The sequence below is a fragment of the Ambystoma mexicanum genome, chromosome 10, assembly GCF_040938575.1.
Source record: "Ambystoma mexicanum isolate Mex_15411 chromosome 10, UKY_AmexF1_1, whole genome shotgun sequence".
NCBI classification, from domain to species: Eukaryota; Metazoa; Chordata; class Amphibia; order Caudata; family Ambystomatidae; genus Ambystoma; species Ambystoma mexicanum.
In genome coordinates this window covers 2,308,119-2,321,604 of record NC_090932.1, presented here as the reverse complement: position 1 = coordinate 2,321,604, position 13,486 = coordinate 2,308,119, and the positions used below count along the sequence as shown (strand labels likewise).

General features: G+C 49.2%; 1 protein-coding gene across 4 annotated transcripts in view; it reads right to left on the bottom strand.

Annotated features, from left to right (window-relative positions):
* LOC138491094 (E3 ubiquitin-protein ligase TRIM39-like) overlaps window positions 1-9,878 on the bottom strand; it is a 289,556-nt gene extending 279,678 nt beyond the window's left edge. For 2 of the 4 annotated variants that reach the window (XM_069617406.1, XM_069617409.1), the window contains exon 1: window positions 9,791-9,878. The gene's annotated coding sequence lies outside the window, so the exon portion shown is untranslated. Of the gene's footprint in view, window positions 1-9,078; window positions 9,316-9,471; window positions 9,762-9,790 lie in introns of those variants that run through there. The other 2 variants (XM_069617408.1, XM_069617407.1) reach the window with 2 other exon arrangements.
* Window positions 9,879-13,486: the final 3,608 nt, after the last annotated feature.

Here is a 13,486-nt window from a genome sequence, read left to right as displayed (position 1 = left end):
TACGTGCCTTCCCACGTGACTAGTTTCATGACGCTCTGAGTATATATTGAGCCAGCAGACCCATGTTTACCAGTCCTTTCTTTAAATTTCCCGTGAGACCGTGTTTTCACTATGGACAACAGACGTCTGCTTATGCTGCCGGTAAGAATGCGATTTTACACTTTGTGGGCTTTAATATATTGGCCACACACGAGGGCACTTGACTTTTGATTCACGGTGTTGCTGCTGCTTGTCTTGAGAGCTAGTTTGTTCTATGGTCACCCCGGCAACCTGACAGTTATACGGGAGGCATCGAGTTGCCAACCATTACCTGCACGATTCCTAACAACACGCACTTACGATAGGTGCCGGCCTCATACTGTTACATACATTCTTGCATAGCCTTGCTTGGCACTTTCATTGCTTTGTGGATGCTGGTTATTCTCCCCCTGGAATTTCGTTTTATAAATTATGGAATTTTTTACCACCTGGTGCAGCGAGGCAGCCACTTTTCAGACACCATGTATGCTTACAGCATATGCACTGAGAGGTTGGACATTTCGTTTATAGTGCATGTACTCATTGTTTCAGTTGCTAGGCACTTTGACCAGCCATTTTTGAGATGCATCTGCCACGATCCACCCTGCATCTATGAATTGTGCTCGAGTTGCCTGGTCGTGTACATTTCTGCTTAACTACAAACCTTGTTGATGTCTACACCGATTTATTCAAGTAAGTTTCTTCGGTGTCTATCAATCATTGCCCCAGTTAACTCTTGCTAGCTTTTGACTGTTATTTGCTTGTATTTACTCGTATTGTATTACGAGTTCATATATTAGCTGTTTTAACTATTTGCCTCATTTGATTTCATGCTTCATTTCGATAGGGCATGTCTTCCCAGGATTGTCGCTTGGTTATGCTGTGCTAGGCTTCACTTTTTTGACCCATTCATTGGGCTTGTTACTGTCATTCGTTCCACGGCAGAGTAAGTGTGACTTTGACTGTAGTTCTGCCTTGTTCCACATTTACTTGAACATATATTATAGTTTTCTAGACCATTGAGTGTAACATTTTATGTATCCTGAGCCATTTGTTGCTGCTTTGACACTCTGACGCCCATCATTTATGGTTAACCATGGGTGCCAGTGGCTCATTACTTGAAAGTTACCTGCCGTTCACGCACTGTGTGCTTTGCACCAGACCGCCGTGCTCTAAATTGAACTGGCACATGTCTTTTGTTTTTTATTATTTATTTCTTATTTCCATGTTTGAATTGTGTCATTTTTACATCCAGAGCGAAGTCTGAGATTGTGCTCTCTTCCCCAGACGATTGTCTTCTTTTGGGGTCTACACATGACATTTTTTCTTCTTTTGTATTCACTCTCTTGCACTGTACATTGGGCTAGAACCGTATTTATTTAGTTTCTATACCCTGTTGGTCCATTCATTTTTTGTTGTGACCGCCTGTAGGTGGATTTGAACAGGTCTTGTGACCTTGTATTCACGCCCATTGATAGAGTGTGCTACAGATATATACTGAACTCAAGTAAATATTTGATTTGAGACCAGTAATCTCGGTTCTTTTTGCTTAGGTGCTATGGCAAGACTGGCTTACGGAGCTTTGCAACTATCCAGTACCATCAATCATTGATGACTTCAGTTCTTAAGTCACCCGGATGAATTTCCGCTCAATTAATCGAATCATGAAGACGGAAAGAAAGATGTCGGTTTTCTAAGTGGTTCAATCTTGTTGTGGCCCAAGTTGTTAATTAATATGACTTTTGAAGGTCTCTAATTCCAGGACTTTCTATTGATATTCTAGTAGTATAGTGCTTGTCATGTACTAGCATTTGAACATGGTGCTATAACATTTTGCCTAATTATTTCACTTGTGTTCATGTATAGTCTGTGTTTTTCACCATTATATTTGAGGTATGCATTTTAGAGATGTATGAGTTGAGTATGAATGGAGTGATTGGTGAATTGTGTGGGTCTGGTTGTGTTGCATATTGTTCTGACTTCTCTTTTCCTTGACATTCATGTACCAATATATGTTTTCATGAATTGTATTTTATGACTAATGTTTTGATACATCAAGAGATTTTTAAAATTCTTATGATATATTCTAGTATAATAAAAATATCTATTGAATTTAGGATACGAATTGAATTTTTTCACCTCCCGCCTTATGAAGTGGTCTGTATTTATCCAGTTGCACTTTAGATTAGCTGTGCCCCTATAGCTTTAACCTTGCCCATTCACCTAAATAAGAATCCGTACTCCTTTAGTTGCTCATATATATATATATATATATATATTTGCTCCTTCCAAGCACGACCGTGTGTATTTTTTTGCTTGGAGTCCCCCATTGTTGTTGGTGTGTGGTTTTCATACCATTTTCAAACATTTGCTGCTGCACTTGGCACACAACCATTTCGTTTCCCAAATGTGACCTACATTTAGTCGCTGCGTTAGGCACTATACCCTTTTGTTACCTGCAAAAGTCACCTACCCTTCAAAAGGTCTGCCTGTGCTCTTTCAAAAAATGTATGCATGCCATTCCTCACCACATTTATTTTTCTTACTTACACAACTGGAGAAGCAGGTGAGTGCTCCCCCCCCCCAGACCCTCCTGGGCATTAGTGTCTGGCCCCCTGCCCCATTCGCATCCATTGCCTCCCCGAGACCTTTTCCCGCATCCTTCTCCCTCCTTTCGCCCCAGCCCCGATTGGTTGGAGCTTTATCCCTGTTTTGGGCCTACCGGCTGCACTGCCCAGTGCCCTCCTCCTTAACAAGTGCAGAAAGCAGGTGAGTGCATTCCACCCAAGCCCTCCTGGGCCCTGGGTAACAACATCTGGGCATTTGCGTCTGGCCCCATGCCCCGATCGCGTCCTTGCCTCAGAGCTTTTCCCGCGTCCTTCTCCCTCCTCTCGGGCCCACCCCTGTGCCCTGATTGGTCAAACTCCCGCTCTTGACTATCCACACCATGGCAGCTTTCTGCCCGTGCAGCCCCTGCGGCTAAGGGCCCCAAGGCAAATGGCAGCTCCAATCTGTCAGCAGGGGAAGCCAGTGAAGCCAGTGACCAGCCGTCAACCAGCAAAAAGTGTGGCATGGGTGGGGAGTAGAGAAATTACACTACTCCAGAAAACCCTGGCACTCTAAATTACCCTACCTTGGAACTGTGATTACTGGCATGTGCTACATTTAGACAAGAACTGTGAATGTTAGCCCCTAATGGACACTATCCTACATCGCATCTGGATAGGACTGAGTGCTAGCAAGTCCCACACTCAAAACTGTGAATGTTGGTATGTGCCACACTTGGACAGAATGGTGAGCATTAGCCTGCGTCGCATCCACTCTGCCGGACCCTCATATCTAGGTGTAGCCTCCTTCTCTTTCTACTATATGTGTTTAGTCTTGTACTCAAAGTGCACTGTTGGTGTAGGCCTTTCTCCCACTATAGAGGACACTCAAATCTAGCTGGGTTTAGTCTTGGTTATCTTATTAGTCATGGCATTTTCAATTTGAGTACACCAGGCTGAATCTTTAATGATCGTGGAAATGCTAGGGCAGGGATCTTCAACTTGTTTAAGGATCTTAAATAGTTACTTAGTATCTGAGACAGCTTCCCCAATCCAGTTCATAGAAAAACATGTGCTTCACATATTGTCTCTGTGTCCTTTAGCTGCGAGGCTATACTTAGCCTCATCAATGTCTGAAAGTGATTTTTGCCATATCCGAAAGGTTTTGCATTGAGTTTGAAGTTTTGTATTTCGGATGAATACCAGCTTTTGGAGTGCAAAGTTTTACCAGGCCTGAACTTCAAGGGAGTTAGACTCAACTGCTTCATCCATCATCTTGTTATAAACTGCTGACAGGTCTGATGCAGAGTTGTACTGGGCAAGGTTATTCAAGTAGGGGGCAAAGAGGGGTGCTAAAGACTCAGGGGTACGCTTTCGTAGATCACAAGAGGACTCTCTCCCTAATTTTCTTATTTATAGTGACAGTGGGCAATTCAAATGTTGTGAAAGCAGGATCAGACCTGGGGCAGGGTTGAAATTTGATCTTATTAGGTTCAATTCCATGCGCCACTACCCAGTCAAGAATTCTGCCACCAAAGTGTGTGGGTTTCCCAATGTATTAAGAGAAATCAAGATTTCAGTGCGTCCTTTGCTGCTTTGGCCAGGTAGTCCATCTGATCATGAAAACCTAGGTTAAAATGTTCAAAATGCACAACTGGAGTGTGGTATTGGGATTCAGCTCAATTTAGACTACTACGGTTTCACAATTGGTCAAATGCACAAAAATTATTCCTAAAGACCTTTCCCGCCCTGCCCGTCACCCCTGAGGATATTGAAACCCTCAGGTGCGGCTTAAAGCAGCAATTGACCGGCTGCAGCATGCAGTCAGGTCTCAGTGAGGGAGCACAAGTCAATGTTTTCATTCACTGTGTAATCTGCCACATGCTTAACAAGGGATCTGTTATGAAGTAGAGGCATTTTACTGGTGGTGTGCATCTATTTGAGGGAGAAGAGTTGAGTACTCCATATCCTGGCTGTTAGACATGTTTGCCGGCGTATGAAACCTTTAGTTAGGCGTGGAGAGAACTGTGGTCACGGAACTTTGCCACTTGTCAGCTATCTGTTCCAGGCAGACAGAAGGAAGTATACCAACAATGCGAAAGAGGAAGACAGCCTTGGCGGGACTCACCTAACCTAGGTGGGAAAGTGCCTGCACGTCCGAGAACCGGCCTTAGCTGACGCGCTAATGCGTAGTTTGGGAGCTAAGTGGCCGCTAGGCTACCAGGGAGATATAGTTTATAAAAACTATAATCTGTTCCTCAAGAGGAGGGATCTTTACAACGAGCAATTCACACGGCAAGTCCACTATCACAAATAAAAGTCAATTCCTTCTTGTTTTTAAATAAGGATTTCAGAATTTCAAAAGCAAGTATAATTCACACCATTCAAGCTTTTAGTCAACTAATTAACAGACAGCCCCTAACAGTCAATGAAGGGTGGTCTTGCAGGCAAAATAAAGCGGTCAACAACTCTACAGAGGTCACATTCATAATGCAGAAGGGTTGGCACAGCCTCATCAATATTAGGAAGATTAAAGGAGCACCTTAAGAGTCGTAATAGCGGATAGTTAAGTGTCCAAGATCATTCAGTGCACAATGTATACATCATTTTTTTAAAGAATATATTCAGGAAAGGATGGCATTTTGTCTTACAGGACAGTTCTAACTCTAGCACCCAGGGCACCAGCTTAAAAGTGTGGACTTTTACTAGGTCCTCTGAGAAACTGACATTTTTAAAGCACATGACTTCATAAGAGACAGCACGGCTTTTCTCCCCCTGATCTTGGTATGGCGTTAGCGCACCACCCAAGTAATAATAAGAGGCTGAAGTCTGTGATTAGGGAAGATGGGGGAATTATGGGGGTGTGGGAAATATGTAGCCATCAGATCCCTGCTGCTGGGCATAGCCTGCAGTTATCAATGATCTGCTAGCGGGCAGAAGTGATCAAGCGAGGGTTGTGGCAGGTGGCCAGGGTGTGTGAATAGTGAGCAACAGAAATAGAGGTCGGCATAACAATGTGCAGCAGCAAGGGAGGGGTGCTCTCTGCAGCTCCCCCCAGTCTGTGCTACTTGACTTGAATAAAGCAAGCCACTGAACAACTGGAAAATGAAAGCCTTGCAAGCATTTTACGGCACCCCCGATTGGAGGAAATTTTGTTGAAGAGCCTTTATAGGAGTATAGAGCAGGTGCATGCCACAAGAGTTGCAATCGCAACACAGTTTGTTTCCCAGTGCCTATTCCCTTTTCTGTAACATTGGTTTTAGCCATATGGTTTTGCGCCATCTCAGGGGCAAAACTAAAAAGGAGTGTTTCTGGTCAAATAATTCTACCCTTCCTGCCATTATCTTACTGCTTTCATTAGGTCAGGAATCTCCAAGCTTCAGCTCTCCAGATGTGTTGGACTACAACTCACAATCCTTGACATGGACTACGCTGGCTACTGCTGGTGGGAGTTGTAGTACAAAACATTGAGAATCAAATGCTGCAGATCCCCGAGTTAGGCACTAGTCGCACATAAGCAGAAAAAAAGCAAGTGCATTATACAATCCTAGAACATGTAGTTATATTCATTCCTGACAAAGAATACGAATATTACATAAGAAAAACATGCATTCAGTAGTGGTCGTACCAGGAGAGCGCTGGAAGATACTGTTCCTTCCCCCACTGGGGCAGTGATCAACGTTTTACTGTCCCCATATTTTTATTTTCAAAAGAACCCATTCCGGAATAGCTTTGTTTTAAAATAAAAGTGTAAGAAGAAGTTGAAACTTGCACTTCAGTGGAGTGCACTGAACATTCCCTTAAACAGCAATGCCTGTGGGAGGGAGCGTGTCGATGGCATTTGTGAGGAGCAGGGGCAGGCCAGCAGGTAACATAGTGCCACTTTCCATTGAGGTCCGAGAGAAGGTATGCAGCATATATTCAAGGTACATGTTATTACATCTCCAGTAAAGAGAAGAAGACATGATAAACAAAGGCGGCTGCCAAGGGCTGAACGTTTGTTTGCGGTCAGTTTAGGGCTTTGTTCTTCTCAACAGAGGGTACAGACTACAACAAGGAGCTAGGGTTTAGGCTGGTTTTCTGAACGTATAGAAAGGGACTTCCATGGCCAGAGATCTACCTCCAAATGGCTGTTTTAATTTGGGGAGGAAGAGTTTCATGGCGGGAGTTAGGCGCTGGATCATCAAAGAACACACTGTGCTCAATGCAAAGTGTCCTGAAAGCTGGTGTGGGTCCGTGCTCAATGCAAAGTGTCCTGAAAGCTGGTGTGGGTCCGTGCTGAGTGCAAAGTGTCCTGAAAGCTGGTGTGGGTCCGTGCTCAATGCAAAGTGTCCTGAAAGCTGGTGTGGGTCCGTGCTCAATGCAAAGTGTCCTGAAAGCTGGTGTGGGTCCGTGCTCAATGCAAAGTGTCCTGAAAGCTGGTGTGAGTCCGTGCTGAGTGCAAAGTGTCCTGAAAGCTAGTGTGGATCCGTGCTCAATGCAAAGTGTCCTGAAAGCTAGTGTGGATCCGTGCTGAATGCAAAGTGTCCTGAAAGCTGGTGTGGGTCTGTGCTGAGTGCAAAGTGTGCTGAAAGCTGGTGTGGGTCTGTGCTGAGTGCAAAGTGTTCTGAAAGCTAGTGTGGATCCGTGCTCAATGCAAAATGTCCTGAAAGCTAGTGTGGGTCCGTGCTGAGTGCAGTGTCCTGAAAGCTAGTGTGGATCCGTGCTGAGTGCAAAGTGTCCTGAAAGCTGGTGTGGGTCCGTGCTGAGTGCAAAGTGTCCTGAAAGCTGGTGTGGGTCCGTGCTCAATGCAAAGTGTCCTGAAAGCTGGTGTGGGTCCGTGCTGAATGCAAAGTGTCCTGAAAGCTGGTGTGGGTCCGTGCTGAATGCAAAGTGTCCTGAAAGCTGGTGTGGGTCCGTGCTGAGTGCAAAGTGTCCTGAAAGCTGGTGTGGGTCTGTGCTGAGTGCAAAGTGTTCTGAAAGCTAGTGTGGATCCGTGCTCAATGCAAAGTGTCCTGAAAGCTAGTGTGGGTCCGTGCTGAGTGCAGTGTCCTGAAAGCTAGTGTGGATCCGTGCTGAGTGCAAAGTGTCCTGAAAGCTGGTGTGGGTCCGTGCTGAGTGCAAAGTGTCCTGAAAGCTGGTGTGGGTCCGTGCTGAGTGCAAAGTGTCCTGAAAGCTGGTGTGGGTCCGTGCTCAATGCAAAGTGTCCTGAAAGCTGGTGTGGGTCCGTGCTGAGTGCAAAGTGTCCTGAAAGCTGGTGTGGGTCCGTGCTGAGTGCAAAGTGTCCTGAAAGCTGGTGTAGGTCCGTGCTGAGTGCAGTGTCCTGAAAGCTGGTGTAGGTCCGTGCTGAGTGCAAAGTGTCCTGAAAGCTGGTGTAGGTCCGTGCTGAGTGCAAAGTGTCCTGAAAGCTGGTGTGGGTCTGTGCTGAGTGCAAAGTGTCCTGAAAGCTGGTGTGGGTCTGTGCTGAGTGCAAAGTGTCCTGAAAGCTGGTGAGGGTCCGTGCTGAGTGCAAAGTGTCCTGAAAGCTGGTGTGGGTCCGTGCTCAATGCAAAGTGTCCTGAAAGCTGGTGTGGGTCCGTGCTGAGTGCAAAGTGTCCTGAAAGCTGGTGTGGGTCCGTGCTGAGTGCAAAGTGTCCTGAAAGCTGGTGTAGGTCCGTGCTGAGTGCAGTGTCCTGAAAGCTGGTGTAGGTCCGTGCTGAGTGCAAAGTGTCCTGAAAGCTGGTGTGGGTCTGTGCTGAGTGCAAAGTGTCCTGAAAGCTGGTGTGGGTCTGTGCTGAGTGCAAAGTGTCCTGAAAGCTGGTGTGGGTCTGTGCTGAGTGCAAAGTGTCCTGAAAGCTGGTGTGGGTCTGTGCTGAGTGCAAAGTGTCCTGAAAGCTGGTGTGGGTCTGTGCTGAGTGCAAAGTGTCCTGAAAGCTGGTGTGGGTCTGTGCTGAGTGCAAAGTGTCCTGAAAGCTGGTGTGGGTCCGTGCTGAGTGCAAAGTGTCCTGAAAGCTGGTGTGGGTCCGTGCTGAGTGCAAAGTGTCCTGAAAGCTGGTGTAGGTCCGTGCTGAGTGCAGTGTCCTGAAAGCTGGTGTAGGTCCGTGCTGAGTGCAAAGTGTCCTGAAAGCTGGTGTGGGTCTGTGCTGAGTGCAAAGTGTCCTGAAAGCTGGTGTGGGTCTGTGCTGAGTGCAAAGTGTCCTGAAAGCTAGTGTGGGTCTGTGCTGAGTGCAAAGTGTCCTGAAAGCTGGTGTGGGTCTGTGCTGAGTGCAAAGTGTCCTGAAAGCTGGTGTGGGTCTGTGCTGAGTGCAAAGTGTCCTGAAAGCTGGTGTGGGTCTGTGCTGAGTGCAAAGTGTCCTGAAAGCTGGTGTGGGTCCGTGCTGAGTGCAAAGTGTCCTGAAAGCTGGTGTAGGTCCGTGCTGAGTGCAGTGTCCTGAAAGCTGGTGTAGGTCCGTGCTGAGTGCAAAGTGTCCTGAAAGCTAGTGTGGATTTGGTTCGCACAAAGACCCCAGGAGAGAAAATACTGTGATAGGAGAACAAAAATAAGTCTTGCAAACACCTCTGAATGTGTTGTCGAGTGGTTGGTTGCCTTGTTCAGGCCGTGCATGGGTCGTTACAGGACTCCCTGGAATTCTGGGACTTTCCGTTTTCTTTCCCCATTTGAAGTTCAGAAAAGACTACGAGTCCGAAACTCCAAAGGACATGAAAGCGAGACTGCATGTGCTATACCCCGCCATGGCCACGGAACACTCGAGAGCTTGGCGTGAATGCCTGGCACCATCCCTGGCACATGGGCATTACCGGCAGAGATGCACGGAACCCATTAAGCACTGGCTTAGACAGTTGGAATGAATATATATATATATATATATATATATATATTGGTGAAACACTCCTGGTGACATATTTTCTTGCCGAATGCCGCTATGTTTTGACCAGTCTATTCACCTACATAAACACAATTGTACTTGGGGCTGTGTGGACGTCCACTCGCTGCGCCCAGTGGCCCACACGTGCCAACGTGCCCCATTTAGGTGAGATGAGACAAGTACAGGCACGGCCGGGGCAGCGTGGGCGGAGGGGGGCGCTGCCCGAGGGCCGCGGCTCCGGCGGGAGGCCTCCTCCCGCCCCCGGGGCCGCGCCTCCCGCCTCCCGCAGGAGGTCTCCTCCCGCCCCCGGGGCCGCGCCTCCCGCCTCCCGCAGGAGGCCTCCTCCCGCCCCCGGGGCCGCGCCTCCCGCCTCCCGCAGGAGGCCTCCTTCCGCTCTCTCACCAGACGGTAGCTCGCTTCTTTCCGGTGACGCACTCGCCTCACTACTGCGCATGTGCAGGGGGATGACAGTCATTCTAGCGCATGCGCACGCACAGGGAATTTATATTGCTTTTCAGATAATGAAAGAAGGAGCGAGACGGCTCCCGTGCGCATGCGCGGTTTATGGCACGGCTCTTGGAGTGCTTCAGCATGGCTCTGATTAAGGTAGTAATCTAATTACACTTTGCCCAGTCCTGTTTTCTCCCATTGCCTCCTGCGAGTTTTACTTTCGTTTTCCCACAGTATGTGCCTACAACTCCCAGCATGCAATTGATAAAACCCAAACTGGAACAAGGTGTCACGCATTAAATGGGCCTATTTGGTAACTGTGCAAGTCCTTACAAAGTGAGTCTGCGCCCTGTCAGGTTGCCCACATCATTGTGTGCGCGGGCCTCCGTTGGCGCCCAAAGGACATGACTCCAGCACCTGACGTCAGGGGAAGGGGAGTGATGGGGAGGAGGGATCGGCAGTTCCACCGTTATGTTAATAAAGCAGATTGATACATACCTCGGCTCCCGCGTATCATTGTAGGACGCAGCAGGGCCTTCCGTGGGGACGCTTCGCAGAGAAGCAAAGCCCCAACACTGGTCGACGAGCGGGTACGGACTCCCGCTGGCGCTGTGCCGAGGTCTGCTGTCGAGCAGTATAGCGCGTCAGCGCGCCTCGGACACGGCGGGCAACTCTACACTGCCCCGCCTCCCGCGTGATAAAGGCCCGGGATCAACACACGGGCACCCGCCTCCCGCGTGACAGAGGCACGGGATCAGCACACGGGCAGCCCGGGATCAGCACATGGGCACCCGCCTCCCACGTGACAGAGGCACGGGATCAGCACACGGACGCCCCACGAATACGGGAGCACTGATTCTGTGTGGCCCCGCCTCCCGCGTAACAAGAGCCCAAAGACAACGCACGGACATAACGCGCGTGGGTGTGCTGGCACGCCCTGTGAGACCGGCCAACAAGAGGTTGGCACGTGGGGGAAGCCGTCCTCTCGTGCCACCTCAGAAACCACAACCTCCCTCCCACGAGCGGTGTGAGGCCGCACAGACCAGGAAAACAAGGCCGCACTGCAACAAAAGGGTGAGTGGAGGAAGAAGGTCCTCCGCACGCAGCAGCAGCGCTGCCAGAGCTGCCCGAGCCCAGGCACAGGCGCCATAGTCATCCACGGGCACACAGGCTCATCGCAGCAACGCCACCATGTCGGACTCGACGACCACGCCGGCATCCTCCTCGGGAGGGGCAGGATTGGCAGCGGCAGCGTCTGGAAACACGGATACCGCGCAAGACAACAGCCAACATGCACACCAGGAGGGAGGAGCATCCCAAGTCATGCACATGCCCAACCCCTTCGAGATTAGAGATACCTCTAATCTAGGGCCCAGATGGAATATATGGCTACGGGACTTCAAGTTCTACACAGGTGCCATAGGATTGACGGACCACACAAGTAGAAACCGTCACATACGGGGAGCTACACGCCAAACTATCTGAATACTTTACGCCACACACGAACGTAGACTATGAACGCCACATGTTCCACACAACAAGACAGGAAAAAGGGGAGTCAATAGATAATTTCGTGATGCGCCTCCGCATCAAACTGAAACATTGTGAATTCCACAGATACTCCAATGAAGAGGCACTCAGGTCCCAAGTAATCGCCGGGTGCCTCTCGCAGCCTTTTCACAAGCAGCTCCTACAGAAACAACGATCCCTAAAAGAAATCCTAGCGCTGGCCTGCATGGAAGCAGCGGTGGAGTCTCAATTAGATAGCCTAGGAAAAGTGTCCATACATCAACACAGTGAAAACACCGAGTCGATCAAAAAACTGTATACCCACCCCAATCAAGGCAACAAACACCTCGAAGCCACATGTTATAAATGCGGCTACGAATACCCACACACAGGAACATGCCCGGCTGTAGGTCAAAAGTGCGCCGCATGTGGGGGAATGGACCACTACAGGGCCATGTGCAAAAACGCGCCAACACACACACCACCTAAACATCGCTACCAAGACAGGCGCCGGCCCACCCACCAGAGTCCACCCAGACCCGCAGGGGACAACGAAAGAAGGCGCGCCCGAAAAGAAGACAGCGACCGCAGAAGCCGGTACGTGCGTGAGGATAAACGCTCGTCGGAGGACATGAGACGATCACACAGACAGCGTTTTGTAAGGTATGTTGAGACCAGGTCCCCCACCAGCAGCGACACCCCTTCGTCAGAGGAGAATCAAAGGAGGAAAGGATACATGTGGGCCCTACAGGACAACACAGCGGCCACCCAACACAGCCCCATATTCAAACTTCAAGTGAATGACACCCCACTGAACTTCCTCGTAGACACCGGGGCGACGGTCAACACCATCAGTGATAGCGCATATCAGTCCCTGACCACACAGCCGAGAATTAGGAAGGCCACAGTAGACATATATCCCTATGGCTCCAAGACACCCCTGCCATGCAAAGGCATGATCACAGCCTGGTGTACACATAAAGGGCACTCCGCAAAGATCCCGCTATATATCCTGGACACAGAAGCTAACAGCGGATGCATATTAAGCTTCCAGACAGCAGTAGACATGGGACTAGTACACATCTTATACCAGCTGATGGCCCACAAGTACTTTGCAAAACCGGACGCAATCGAAAACTCATTCCCAAAGCTCTTCACTGGCCTAGGCAAACTGCGAAACAGGAAGGTACAGCTCCACATTAATCCCCAGGTCAAACCAGTGGCCCAACATTATCGAGGCATTCCATTCAATATCCAGAGGCAGGTGGAAGAAGAGTTGGACAAGCTCATCAAAATGAACGTCATAGAACCTGTGTCGGGCCTGATGCCATGGGTGTCACCCATCGTCCCCGTCCCCAAGAAGTCACCAGAAGGATCTATACGCTTGTGCGTAGACATGCGCAGAGCCAACACAGCCATTGAAAGGGAACGGCATCAGGCGCCCAGGATCACGTACATGATTCACCTTCTCCACGGAGCGAGAGTTTTCTCCAAGTTGGACCTTACGAAAGGATACCACCAAATTGAAATCGCACCGGAGTCCCGCTACATCACCACATTCGTCACTCATCTAGGCCTGTTTCAATATAAAAGACTCAGCTTCGGCATATCCTCTGCCGCTGAGATTTTTCAGGAGGAGATTCACAAGGTTATCAGACACGTCCCCAACTGTCTGAACCATTCGGACAACGTCCTGGTCTATGGCAAGTCCCAGGAAGAACACGACCTGGCACTGCACAGGGTATGCCAAGCACTGGACGACGCAGGGCTAACCTTGAACAAATCTAAGTGTGAGTTCTCGAAAGGATCCTTGAGGTTTTTTGGGCACATCTTCTCTGATAAAGGCATGATTCCCGACCCGGAAAAAGTAGAAGCACTCAACTCAGCCACGCCCCCCGTGAACACCACAGACCTAAGGTCGTTCCTAGGATTGGCCAGCGACTGCTCCAGATACCTGAAAGACTACGCCACAGTCAGTAACCCCCTGCGCTTACTCACCCGGAAGGACACGCCATTCACATGGTCGAAAGAGTGTCAAGCAGCATTTGAGGCGATAAGGAAGGCCATCGCACAGGCGGAAGACATGGCATATTTTGATGCCAGCCGCGACACCGAACTAATAGTGGACGCCAGCCCAGT